Genomic DNA, 13,752 nt, shown 5'->3' on the forward strand with positions numbered 1-13,752 from the left:
GTCAAACAGCCCTTACTGTCAGGAAGTTCCTCCAAATGTTGAGCTGGAATCTTTTCCTGCAGCTTGCATCCACTGCTCTGGGTCCTAGTCTCTGGAGCAGCAGAAAACAAGTTTGCTCCATCCTCAATCTATGACATCCCTTTAAATATTTAAACTGGACTATCATATCACTGGTTTAGATCAAGAGAAGTCATATTGCCACTCTATTCTGCTTTGGTCAGACCTCATGTGGAATATTGTGTCCAGTACTGGCTAAAATTCAAGGAGGATGCATGTGAACAATCTGGAATGTGTCCAGAGGAAGGCAACCAAAATGGTGGAAGGTCTGGAAACAATGAAGCCCTCTGAGGAGTGGCATAGGGATCTGGTCATGTTTAACAGAGAAGGTCAAGGGGAGATACAATAGCCCTGATTAAATATTTGAAGGGATGTCATGCTGAGAGTTCAAGTTACAGGAAAAGAGATTCCACCTCAACATTAGGAAGAACTTCCTGGTGGTAAGAAAGCTGTTTGAGAGTGGAAGATGCTCCCTTGGAAAGGGGCGGTCTCTTGTGCTTGGGAGGTTTTTAAACAGAGGCTGGATTGTCTTTTGTCACAGGGAGGGCTTTGATGATGTCTCCCTGCATGGCAGATTTGGGGGGGGGGGTGGCCTTTGTAGGTCTCTTCGAACTCAATGATTCTAAGATTTGTGAGAACAGCTGGATGACATTTCCAGGATTATAATTTTTATAATAATAATAATAATAATAATAATAATAATAATAATAGGTTTTATTTATATACTGCCCAATCACTGGGAATCCGAGCAGTTTACAACAGAGGAGATAATAGAGGGTTCCCTGCCCGCAGGCTTACAATCTAAAAAGACGCGACACAAAAGGAGGAGGGAATGGTGAGGGGGAGAGGGGATCAGGTCCAGCATTCTTCTCTCCCTCGGAGGCCTGGACCAAGGCAGATGGACCAGAGGGAGGACTCTGCTTCTTCAGCCCTGGTGGAGCTGGGCCAGCCTGTTCTCTCCCTCACAGGCCGAAAGATGACAGCCTCTTTCTTCAGGCTAGCCCTGATGGAGCTGGGAATGACCGAAGGGAAACCAAACACACACACAAGCAGATGTACATCTATGGCTGAGTATGAACCTTATATCACAATGACTGAAGCTCTGCCTTATCTTGGGCTGCGTCAGCACTGCAGAAATAACTAGCTGCCATGGCTCCATCCTACAGAATCCTGGGATTTGTAGTTTTGTGAGGTGCCAGCGCTCTGGCAGAGAACACTGAAGACCTTGCAAAACTACAGTTCCCAAGATTTCGTTGGATGGAGCTAAACCACTTAGAGTGGTGTCAAAATGCACAGTTTCTACAGTGTAGATGCACCCTCACCAACCTTAACAACCCATTATTTCACTGTCGGTGCTTCACTCCATTTGAGCAAACAATATTCTTGCTGCTATCAAAGACTTTCATGGCCGGCATCCATAGTTTTTTGTGGGTTTCTCAGGCTATGTGGCCATGTTCTAGAAAAATTTATCCCTGATGTTTTGCCAGCATCTGTGGCTGGCATCTTTAGAGAATGCTGGCATGGAAATTCTCTGAAGAATCTCTGGACTATTCTTGCTGCTGTTGTCATGTAACAGAGAGAAGCAATCCATATTTCCTCTCCAGTTCTTCATCCGTATTTCCCAACAAGAATATTTCAAGGGACATTACAAAATCGACGTCTTTTGTTAGCCTATAAATCTTACACCTATAACCTTTTGCCTACCTACAAGTCCACCACCTCCTTAACTTAACATCCCCAACATTCATTTGAAACATTCTAGCCTAGCAATCCACCTATCTCTCCCTTAAACTGGTATTAAAAATATTTCACCTTCTGCTCCAGACTTTGCAGGAATCCAGAGAACTCCGGAGCGATGCCAGGCTCCTGTCTGCACACACATCCCACTTGGTTATGTCCTCCACTGATGCTGCTGGCATTAATCCCTTCCTCTGAGGTCACAAAAAGACACCCAGCCATCTCTGATCAATGCTTGGCACCAAATTCCTGACCTTTGAGGTAGTGACTTGTGCCAAGGTGCCAGGTGGAACACTGGGACACATGTAGTCAGCTACCTGGCATTGTTCTCTCTATGGTGACATTATTAAAGCTTGCATTGTGAGCAATTAGCTACCCCTCCTAATTTGGTGATAAGCATGCCTTCTATTCCTTCATCCAAGTCATTGAGAAAGGTATTGACTAGCACTGGGCCTGGGTCATAGAGATTTTGGAGAGCCTATGAGACTAAATGCATCTGAAGAACCGCAGCAGGAGGCAGCGGTGGAGGAGGACCTGGGTTCGATTCCTTCCTTGGGCATAAAAAACACCCACTGGGCTAGTGACCCTTTCGCAGCCTCAAGGGAAGGTGAAGGCAAACCCCCTCTGAACAAATCTTCCAAGAAAATCTTTGGGCAAATCACATTCTCTCAGCCTCAGAGGATGGAAAATTCAAACCCTCTCTGAATAAGGTTGCCATAAGTCCAAAATGACTTGATGGCAGACTAGAGATGTGAAGGGCTGTGGAAAGTACTAGGGAAAAAAGTTTGTTTGTGTTTTTCCTGAATCATGGTAAAATAAAATATCCCATAATTGATTTGCTGTCGCGGCAATGAGACGCAGAGACAGGAATGGGGGTGCAAAACTTAGCTGGCCAGGTCTTGGCCAGCCCCTTTTATTCACATCAGGGTTACATCAGGTTTACATTATCTCATAGTACATCAGAAGGCAATTTGCGGAATCAGGGACCAATGTGTACTCAGGAAAATCCTAATTAGCAAAGGGAGCAGGATGTGTACACTGTCTCAGCTGAATCAACATGGGCTTATCCAATTATGGATAAAGCATTGTCAACCAGAAGGCGAGTCATAATCCTATGGTCTGCCAGTAGGGTTATCACACCTCAATCTTGGTAAACATTGCTATCCTGGGAGGGGGCGCACCCCCTGGGTCTCCCAGGGAATGCCACAATTTTCTTTGTTTTTTCAATACCCCTCCCCAGTTTTTCCCCATTTTCCCCAGATTTTTGCCCTACAGATGACAGAAAAGAAGCTGTGTGTGTGTGTGTGTTTGTGTAGAATCATAGAGTTGGAAGAGACCACAAGGGCCATCCAGTCCAACCCCCTTGCCATGCAGGAAATCTCAAAACATCACCGACAGATGGCCATCCAGCCTTTGCTTAAAGACCTCCAAGGAAGGAGACTCCACTACACTCCAGGGGAGTTTGTTCCACTGTCGAACAGCCCTTACTGTCAGGAAGTTCCTCCTAATGTTCAGGTGGAATCTCTTTTCCTGCAGCTTGCATTCCTTATTCTGTGTTCTGTTCTCTGGAGCAGCAGAAAACAAGCTTGTTCCCTCCTCAATATGACATCCCTTCAAATATTTAAACAGGGCTACCATATCACTTCTTAACCTTCTCTTTTCCAGGCTAAACATCCCCAGCTCCCCGAGTCGTTCCTCGTAGGGCATGGTTTCCAGACATTTTAGTCGCCCTCCTTTGGACATGCTCCAGTTTCTCAATGGCCTTTTTGAATTGTGGTGCCCAGAACTGGACACAATATTCCAGATGGGGCCTGACCAAAGCAAAATAGAGTGGCACTATTACTTCCTATGATCTGGACACTATAATTCTATTGACGCAAACTGAAATCACATTGGCCTTTTTAGCTGCCCCATCACACTGTTGATACATTTTCAACTTGTGGTCAACTAGGACTCAGAGATCCCTTTCAAATGTATAAGTCTCCCTAAGGCAGGTGCCCCCCGTCCTATATCTATGCATTTCATCGTTTCACCCCAAGTGCAGTACCTTACATTTCACTGTGATGAAATTATGTTAGTTTTGGCCCAGCTTTCTAATCTATTGAGGTCATTTTGAATTTTGATCCACTACTCTTCCTAATTTGATGTCATCTGCAAATTTGCCAAGTATGTCCTCTATTCCTTCACCCAAGTCACTGATAAAGATGTTGAATAGCCCTGGACCCAGGACAGAGCCCTGTGGGACCCCACTGGTCACTTCTCTCCAGGATGAAGAAGAGGAGCCATGGCTGAGCAACTTTTAGCGTAGTTTGTGTCTGTATAGAACTTTGACTGAGGCAAAGAGGAAGATTCTCTGAGAACCAAGAAGATTTGTAGTTGGACTTAACCTTTTATCCCTGTTGGTTCTGCCCTTTTACCTGATCTGACTCGACATCCAGAGCACCCATTCCACCGCAAAGAAAAGGCACCTGAGAAGGAAGCTCCACAGTAATTTTGCTGTCTTCAATTTCAACTTTCACAACTTCACCTGTGAGAAAGACAAAGGAAGCTGGAAAGTGTTTCATTCCATTTCTGTCCCGAGTCTACAGATCCCTTTCAGACATAAAAGACAGCTTCCTTAAAAGAACAGCTTTTATTGCAGTAAAGAAATCATAGAAGACAAAGGTAGCGACTTCCTTGTCAAAACTAAAGTAATACACATGGAATACATTTTTATAATAGTATATTACAACTCCACGTTATCAATCTATATAGAAATAGAATTGCTTAAGTTTTCCTGTAATTTGTCTTAATTAGGGATGTCACATTAAATGTCTGGTGTCCAGCATTTTTGGTTTGGCCCTTGGGAACAGATTTCTTCCCAGCATAGTCTAAACAACATCTGTAATCTTGATTTGAAACAACACAGCAACACAATAGCACATCCCATCTCTCTATATCACCTATCTCTCTATCTATATATCAATATAATCTTCCTCCACATTACCTTCAGCCAGAATTCAAGGCTGATGTGGAATAGTATAAAGCCTGAGGATGGATGGAATTTATACTCTTATAATGATTTATTCTAGTATGCGCGAATATACAGTTGGCCCTTCTTATACACGGATTTTTTATACACGGATTCAAGCATACATGGTTTGAAAATGTTTAAAAAAAAGCATAAATTTCAAATATCAAGCCTTGATTTTCCATTTTTTATAAGGGACACCATTTTGCTATGTCATTATATTTAATGGGACTTAAGCATCCAGGGATTTTGTTATCCACGGGGGATCTTGGAACCAAACCCCAGTGGATAACAAGGGTCCTCTGTGTGTGTGTGTAATAAATACACACTTATAAAATACATACTGGCTTTTTTTTGATGTTCATAAAATATTAGTTTAATCTTGCTTTAAATTACAGGAAGCTGCCTTACTGAGAACCACATCATCTAGTCAGACTAGACTAGGACTCAGGAGACCATGGTTTGAATCCCAACTCAGCCATGGAAGCCCTCTGGGCTATATCCCACCTTTCTCCCAAGATGGGATGCAAGGCTTTGGGGTATTTGGGCACTCTTTCTTCTTCTTTCACAAAATCCCGAACGTCAGTAATGCCAGGTGGAATTCAAGAGCAATTCTTGCTATCCTGGCATTCATTTTAATACCATCGACAAGACCTACTCGGCAGAAAGTTTGTAGATTTATCTCGTATAAATCTTGTATGAGTGGGTCGATTTTTGGTTCACAGATCAAATATATATCCACAGCAGGTCTCCAAGGTGAACAGCCTCTGGCATGTTAGAAGAACATAGGTAAGGGAAGTCAGCAAGCTGGATCCGTAACTTCGGGATAAGGATTGGCTCTTAGGGCTGGGCCGGTTGGGCTGGGGCGCGAAGCGGGCCTGGGTGCGAGCCGCGGCCGGAAGAGGTGCCTGCTCCCCCTGCCCTGCGCAAGAGGGTGCGGCGGCGACTCTGGACGCGAGCCGGGCCCTTCCCGTGGATCGCCCCAGCTGCGGCGGGCGTCGCCGGGCCCTCCTACCCGGCGGGGACGGGTCGGGCCGGCGTCCCGCCTCGGCCGGCGCCTAGCAGCTGACTTAGAACTGGCGCGGACCAGGGGAATCTGACTGTTTAATTAAAACAAAGCATCGTGAAGGCCCGCGGCGGGTGTTGACGCGATGTGATTTCTGCCCAGTGCTCTGAATGTCAAAGTGAAGAAATTCAATGAAGCGCGGGTAAATGGTGAGAGTAACTATGAAAGATCGCACCAACCCACCAAAAACATAGCCATGGTGTACAATTCTCTGTGCACCGAAAACTGCCCGTACTTTCTTGTGAGAAAACGAAGGGGAGTGTCCACGTCCCTGCAATGGGAACGCTCGGACTTCGGATTTGACAAATACCTAATAAAACTAAATGGAGGGAGGTCTTCGATTGCTTGTCAGACTGACCCAATTCTAAATGAGAATACTATTAAAATACCCAATTTAGATAAAGATAAAGATGTAGATAAAGAGCGGACTGAGATAGTTATTTAAGATCAAGAACAGACTGAAATCGATACAACACAACTGGAAATTGAGGATACAGGTGGAGAATTTTCATCAAATGAATCACATAATGAAGATAAAATCATCTGGTTACCAAACAACAAACCAGAATGCCCATATTGTAAAGAGATTGTAGGAAAACCAACAGCTCTTCAGAAACATCTGATAGGAGTACATAGTCATAAAACAACATTATTTGGCTGTATTATGTGTAAAAGACAAGATGAAAAAGTTCATTCCATTTTAGTACATATCCCAAAATGTAAAGGTATAGTAAATAAAGTATTATGAATCAGTATAAATATCAATGTAATGTATGTAAAAGTGGATATGAAACTCAAAGTGAATTATCCCAACATACTAGACATCAACATCCAGACATTAGAAATAGACAAAGAATTCAAATAAAAGAAAAGATAGAAAAGAAAGGAAATACGCAAGTTGCTGGACACCTGAAGAAGTAGAACAACTGTCTTTACTTTGGGAAAAATATGAAGGGCAAAGGAATATAAACAAATTAATCGAACAAGAATTACAAACAAAAACCGTTAAATAAATAGCAGAGAAAAGAAGATGCCCCCGCCCTCCTTCACTGGGCAGCGGCCCAGAGGACTTGCTCTCTTGCCGCCGGAGCGGCGTTTTTCCTTGGGGGCGGGGCCGGTGAGAGCGGCCCCATAAAGCAGGCTCCCGGCCTCCCCCAGAAGACGCCCCCGCCCTCCTTCACCGGGCAGCAGCCCAGAGGACTTGCTCTCTAGCTGCCGGAGCGGCGTTTTTCCTCTGTCTATAGTCCCTACACCATCAGGGAGCCACTGGACTGCGCCAGGAGCTGTTTGCGGTTAAGGATTGTTTTGCGACGCAAGGGGCGAGAGGGCTGTGCCCAAGCCAGCTTAGAACAGAGGATGACTGTTGTGTCACACCTCTGTTCTTCCTGTGGTTTGCAAGGGGGAGGGAGAGGGCATGGATGCGGGGAGCGCTTTGGCTGGGGAGGAAGAGGGTAACATCGATGTAAGCGGAGCTCCCATTGAGGTGGTGTGGGGCAGGGGGAGGTATGGCGGTAGGAAGGCGGACTTGCGTTACAGAGGAAGGCGAGATATATATCTATCTCTCCTTCCGGTCCCCCTCCTAACCAAAGGGACCTGAGGGTCATTCCAACCGTGCCACAAACCCTGTCGCTGCTCCTGTGCAATGCCAGGTCGATTAACAACAAGTCCCACATCCTCCATGATCTGTTGGAGGACAGTAATTGCGACCTGGCTTGCATTACCGAGACCTGGCTTGGGCCTGCAGGGGATGCTGTGTGGGCTCAGGCCCTGCCTGCTGGGTTTTCGGTGAAGGACCAGCCCAGGTGATCTGGCTTGCATTACCGACTGCAAAGGGGACCGCTGCGGGACTCTGTTTTTACCTTCGGCTGGCCTTGGCGTTTTGCGGCAGCCGGGGAAGGGCTCTTTAAGGGACATCTCGGGGGAAGGCAAGGAGGAGGCTGACCAGGTGAGAGCGGTGAGCATAAAGCCGGGCGTCCGGACCTTCCTGCCACGCCCCCTCCGCCTCCTCGCCGGACACCGCTGCCAGAGCTGCGTTTCTGCCGGGCGGCCTCCTCCCATGTTTTCCTGTAATTTGTCTTAATTAGGGATGTCACATTAAATGTCTGGTGTCCAGCATTTTTGGTTTGGCCCTTGGGAACTAATATAAAAGAAGAAAAGAAACATCATAAAAAGAAAAGAATAAATTCAAAAAGACTTCAGAAAACCAAATGGATGCAAAAAAGAAGAATTAAGAAATTAATTTATAAACAATGTCAGGAGCTATACCATAAAGATAGAGCAGCTGCTGCAACATATATACTTGATGGAAAAATAAAAACATACTGCGATCTTCCCTTAAATGAAGTATATCAAATATATAAAGAAAAATGGGAAACAAAAACCGAATTCAATGGCTTAGAGTATTTCTATTCATGGGGTGGCACTGATAATAAGATATTTGAAAACCTCATATCATCTGATGAAGTTAAAGATCATTTACAAAGCATGAATAAGAAAACAGCTACTGGACCAGATAACATTAGTGTGAAAGACTTAATATCAGTTAATAAAATAGAACAAACACTTGCGGAACTATTTAACTTATGGCTGATAATAGGACAAATTCCAAATATGATAAAGAAAAGTAGATCTATACTTATTCCCAAAACATCAGATGAAAATGAAAAGAAAAAGATTGGTAGTTGGAGACCTTTAACCATCAGCTCTATTGTTCTCCGACTCTTTTCAAAAATTTTAACTACCAGAGTCACAGAAGCATGCCCACTAAATAACAGACAAAGAGGATTTATAACAGCACCAGGTTGCTCAGAAAATCTATGGTTATTAGAAAACATAATAAAAAGTTCTAAGGAAAACGAAAAAGAATTGGGTGTTTTACTAGTCGATATTGCGAAAGCCTTCGATACAGTATCCCATGAACACATTAGATATGTATTAAAAGAAAGGAACATGGATCAACATATTATACAACTTATTATGAGTGCTTATGATAATGCTAAGACTTCTATTAAAGTTAAAGAAGGAAATACAGCAGAAATATATTTCAAATCTGGAGTCAAACATGGAGACCCACTCTCTCCAATACTCTTTAATCTGGCCATGGATCCACTAATTACAAAATTAGAAGAAGAAGGACAAGGAGTTAAAGAAAAGGACTGGAAGATCACAACCTTAGCCTTTGCTGATGATATTACAATTATGAGCGAAAACTGTGATAAAATGCAGAAAAATATAAAGATCTTAGAAACCTTCTGCCATCTCGCAGGACTTAAGATACAAACTAACAAAACCTATGGTTTGCAATGCAGCCTACAAAAGACTCCTTTATCATCAACAATATAAAACCGTGGAAAATAAATGATGTATCTATACAAATGATAAAACCAGAAGATACAACAAGATATTTGGGAGTTAAAGTGGGTCCCTGGAAAGGAATACAACAAGATGCTATGATTTCAGAAATAAAAAAAATGGCTTCAAAACATAGGAAGAGCTGCATTAAAGCCAACACAAAAAATAGGAATTCTTAGAACTTATACAATCCCTAGACTGATGTATCTAAATGAACAATCAGAAACTGGGAAAATTAAACTTAGAGAACTAGATAATCTTATAATTACATCTATAAAACCATGGCTGCATTTATCTCATGATACCTGCTCCAATCTCATCTATACAAAAACTAAAGACGGTGGACTTGGAATTAATAGATTGGAAACATCCTTTCCACACCAAAGGCGTAATACACTATTGAAAATCGCCAACTCTTCAGATGTCATGATAAAAACGATAGCTAAAGCTTTAAAAATAGAAGATCAATTTTAAAAATGGTGGAAGAAAGCAGGAGGAACAGTTGAAAATATGCCGAAAATCTATAACGAACAAATACAAGATCAAAAACAAAATGAAAAAGTGAAAAGTAAAACTACAATAACCAATAGAATAAAGGCAACATACAAAAAACAAGAAACAGACCAATGGGCATTATTTGCTGGTCAAGGAGGTGCTGTTAAAATTTTCACTGATGATAGAATCAGCAATAGTTAAAGAAAAAAGAGACATGTCGGAAAAAGAATATATAACAGCAATTAAATTAAGATCAAATACATATCCAACTAAAGAATTTTTAGCCAGAGGAAAAGTAAGATATGATAAAAAATGTAGAAAATGCCTGGCAAAATCAGAATCACTTTCACACATTTTAGGACAGTGTCCATCACTAAAGAAAGCCAGAATTTGGAGACATAATAAAATTGGAAAGCTCTTGGCAAATGAAGCAAAAAAATTGAAATGGACAATATATCAAGAACCACACCTTAGAAATAAAAAAAGAAGCTCTTAGAAAACCAGATTATATATTCATTAAAGATGGAATGGCAATGGTGGTAGATATAACAGTAAGATGGGAAAGAAGAAAAGCAGGATTAGAAGAAGCAGTTCAAGAAAAAGTCAAATACTATGAAGAACTACAAGAAGTTATAAAGAAAGAATGGGATGTGAAAAAGATTTCCTTTCATGGTTCTGTATGCGGAACTAGAGGAAAATGGCCAAATCAAAATTACGACATTCTTAGAAAATTGGGAATAAAGTCTTATAGACTAGATGGATTTGCTAAATTATTTAGCAGAAGAATAATCCAATATTCGAGTAGAATGTTAAAAATATTTGAGAATGGTGAAATATACTGGACTGGACTAAATTAATTGATATAAATACTATTTAATATTTACTATTTATTTAACTACTATAATATACGGGACTGGACTAATTTAATTGATATAAAATATTATTTAATATTTAATATTTATTGAACTTTTATTTATTTATTCAGCATCTCTCATGTCTCTTTTTGATGAGCCATATTAGATGATAATTTATTTATTTATTATTATTATTTATTGTTATTTAAAATATTCATTGATATATTTAAATTTAATTAATTTTCTGGACGTGGGATCTTGTAATGATTACATGCCCTGTTCTCCTACTTGACCATCAAAGGTGGAGACTGGGATCATGCTGCTCACTTGGATTGACGTTTGACCTTTAAGGATGGATGGGCCATCGCAGGGGTTGGTCTTCCTGCACTAACTCGAAATTGAACTGGCTTTGGTCAGTTTATTTAAATAGGACAAAGGACTCCTATGTTGTGAATAATGTAAAAGAATGGAAAATGGGACTAGAAAAGATAGAGTGGATCCAACCAGGGAATGAGGTTAAATATCTTGGGATTAGATGTGATCCTTGGGTTGGGATATGTAAAACAGACACCATGGATATGGTAGAAAATTGGATGCAAAAGATCGATAAAGCAGCCCAAAAACCGACCCAGAAAATAGAAATTTTACAGAAATTTATGATACCCAGGCTGGTATACTTAAATGAGCAATCTGGTATATCGAAATTGGCATTAAGAAAATTGGATGACAAAATAAGAATTGGAGTTAAGAAATGGCTGCATTTACCAGCTTCCACCTGTACGGAATTTATATATGCAAAGAATAAAGACGGTGGCCTGAGCATTACAAAATTGGAAAGAACTATAATTGAGCTCAGTCCTCAGATGGGACAACTAGGAAAACAGCAAAAAGGATGAGAGTTAAAAATGAGATACAGAAAAATGGGTAATGGCCGGGGAAACAGAAGAGTCAATACCCAGAGAGGAGAATAAATTACTGAAAGCGAGTGTCCCAAATATTAAACAGAGATCAGTGTTAAAATGGGGGGAATTTCCATGTCAAGGGAAGGGTGTGCCAATTTTTGCTAATGATAGTTTGAGTAATAATTGGATAAGAGAAAAGAAGGACATGAAGGAAAGAGAATATATTACTGCTTTAAAATTACGATCCAACATTTACCCCACAAGAGAGTTTCTAGGAAGGGGACAAGAGAATGCATAATAATAATAATAATAATAATAATAATAATTATTATTATTATTTGTATCCCACCCCTCTGAGAACAATCGGGGCGGCTAACAAAGTTAAAAATACAGAACATATAAAATCCCTGGTACCCTCCCCTCCTTAAAAAAGTATTAAATCCAATGCAGAATTAAAAGGAAAAAAAATACAAGTTAAAAACTGACCAGAGGGTCAACAACATCACATCAGCAAAACAATCAACGGGAGCAGCAGTATCTTATTCCCAGACGTTTTTCTGAGGCTGGGTTCTCTATTCTGGGAAGGCCTGCCGGAAGAGATCCATCTTAACAGCCTTTTTAAAGCTGTCTAAGGATGTAAGTAGACGGATCTCATCTGGCAGGCCGTTCCACAATCTGGAATCAAAAAACTGCAGAAGATGCGAAGCGAGGACGGAATCACTGCCACATACATTGGGTCAGTGTCCAGCTATACAACAAGGGCGAATATGGAAGCACAACAAACTTGCTGACTTGTTGGCCAATGAGGTTAAGAAGAACAATTGGCCAATGAGGTTAAGAAGAACAATTGGTCCCTGTTTAAATATTTGAAAGGATGTCATATTGAGGAGGGAGCAAGCTTGTTTTCTGCTGCTCCAGAAAACAGGACCCGGAACAATGGATGCAAGCTACAGGAAAAGAGATTCCACCTGAACATTAGGAGGAACTTCCTGACAGTTAGGGCTGTTCGACAGTAGAATGCACTTCCTCGGAGGGTGATAGAGTCTCCTTCCTTGGAGGTCTTTAAACAGAGGCTGGATGGCCATCTGTCAGGGATGCTTTGATTTGGATTTCCTGCATGGCAGGGGGTTGGACTGGATGGCCCTAGTGGTCTCTTCCAACTCTACGATTCTATGATTCTATTCATAGGGAACCTCACATTAAAAACAACAGGTGGTAATGGGCTGGATGAGGAAAAACAGATTGAAACTGAATCCAGACAAGACGGAGGTGCTCATGGTAGCTGCCCCGAAACCAAGAATTGGGATGAGATCCGTCAGATAACATCATTAGACAGCTTTAAAAAAGCGGTCAAGATGGATCTCTTCCGGCAGGCCTTTCCAGATTAACCATCCCGGCCCAGGTTCCCTGATTCCCTCATTCCTCCCGTGGCCCCATCTTAGTGATGGTTGAGGATCAACAGAGGGATATCAGGGGTTTTAGTTTTTAATTGTTGTTTTTATGCTTTGATATTGTGTTTTTAATATGTTATATTGTTCAATACTGTCTTAAGGGGGGGGAGGGATAAAGTGTTTTTAATTGTTATATTTTATATTTTACTGTTGTCAACCGCCCGGATTGGTTTCCCATAGGGCGGTATACAAATAAATATTATTATTATTATTATTATTATTATTATTATCATCATCATCATCATCTTAAGAAAACCTGATTTGGTTTTCGTTAAAGATGATGAGGCTGTGGTAGTGGATATTACTGGAAGGCGGGGAAATGTGATACTCTTGATAAAGCCGCTAAAGAGAAGGTATTATATTACAAAAATCTTAGAGAGATAATGAAGAACCAATTTGGTGTTGAGAATGTTTCTTTTTATGGGTTTGTCTGTGGGGCTAGAGGGAAGTGACCCAAGGGCAACTTCACTGTACTAGATCATTTGGGAATAAATGGAAATAGGGCAGTCCGTCTGGCAGACGCTAGTGAGAAGGACCCTACAGTACTCAAGCGCAATGTTAAGAATGTTCGAAAATGGATAAGGATAGCCCAGCGAAGTTCATGCTTACCATTTTTAATTGTGTTGTTAATTGTCTGTGTCTTTTGTGCCCTCTTTTGTAACAAAATTTGTAAGATCAAATTTTCTTTGTCCTTATGGGACGTTGGAAAAAGAATCTTTTAATGATTACCACCCTGTGAAACGCTTATACCATCATGGCGAGAAACAGGAGTTATGGTGCTGTCACATTGATGCGGACCTAAAATATGAGCGGATGGGCCGCTTGAGGC

This window comes from Sceloporus occidentalis, unplaced genomic scaffold (assembly GCF_023333645.1).
Source record: "Sceloporus occidentalis isolate IW3139 unplaced genomic scaffold, rSceOcc1.0.p SCAF_1, whole genome shotgun sequence".
NCBI classification, from domain to species: Eukaryota; Metazoa; Chordata; class Lepidosauria; order Squamata; family Phrynosomatidae; genus Sceloporus; species Sceloporus occidentalis.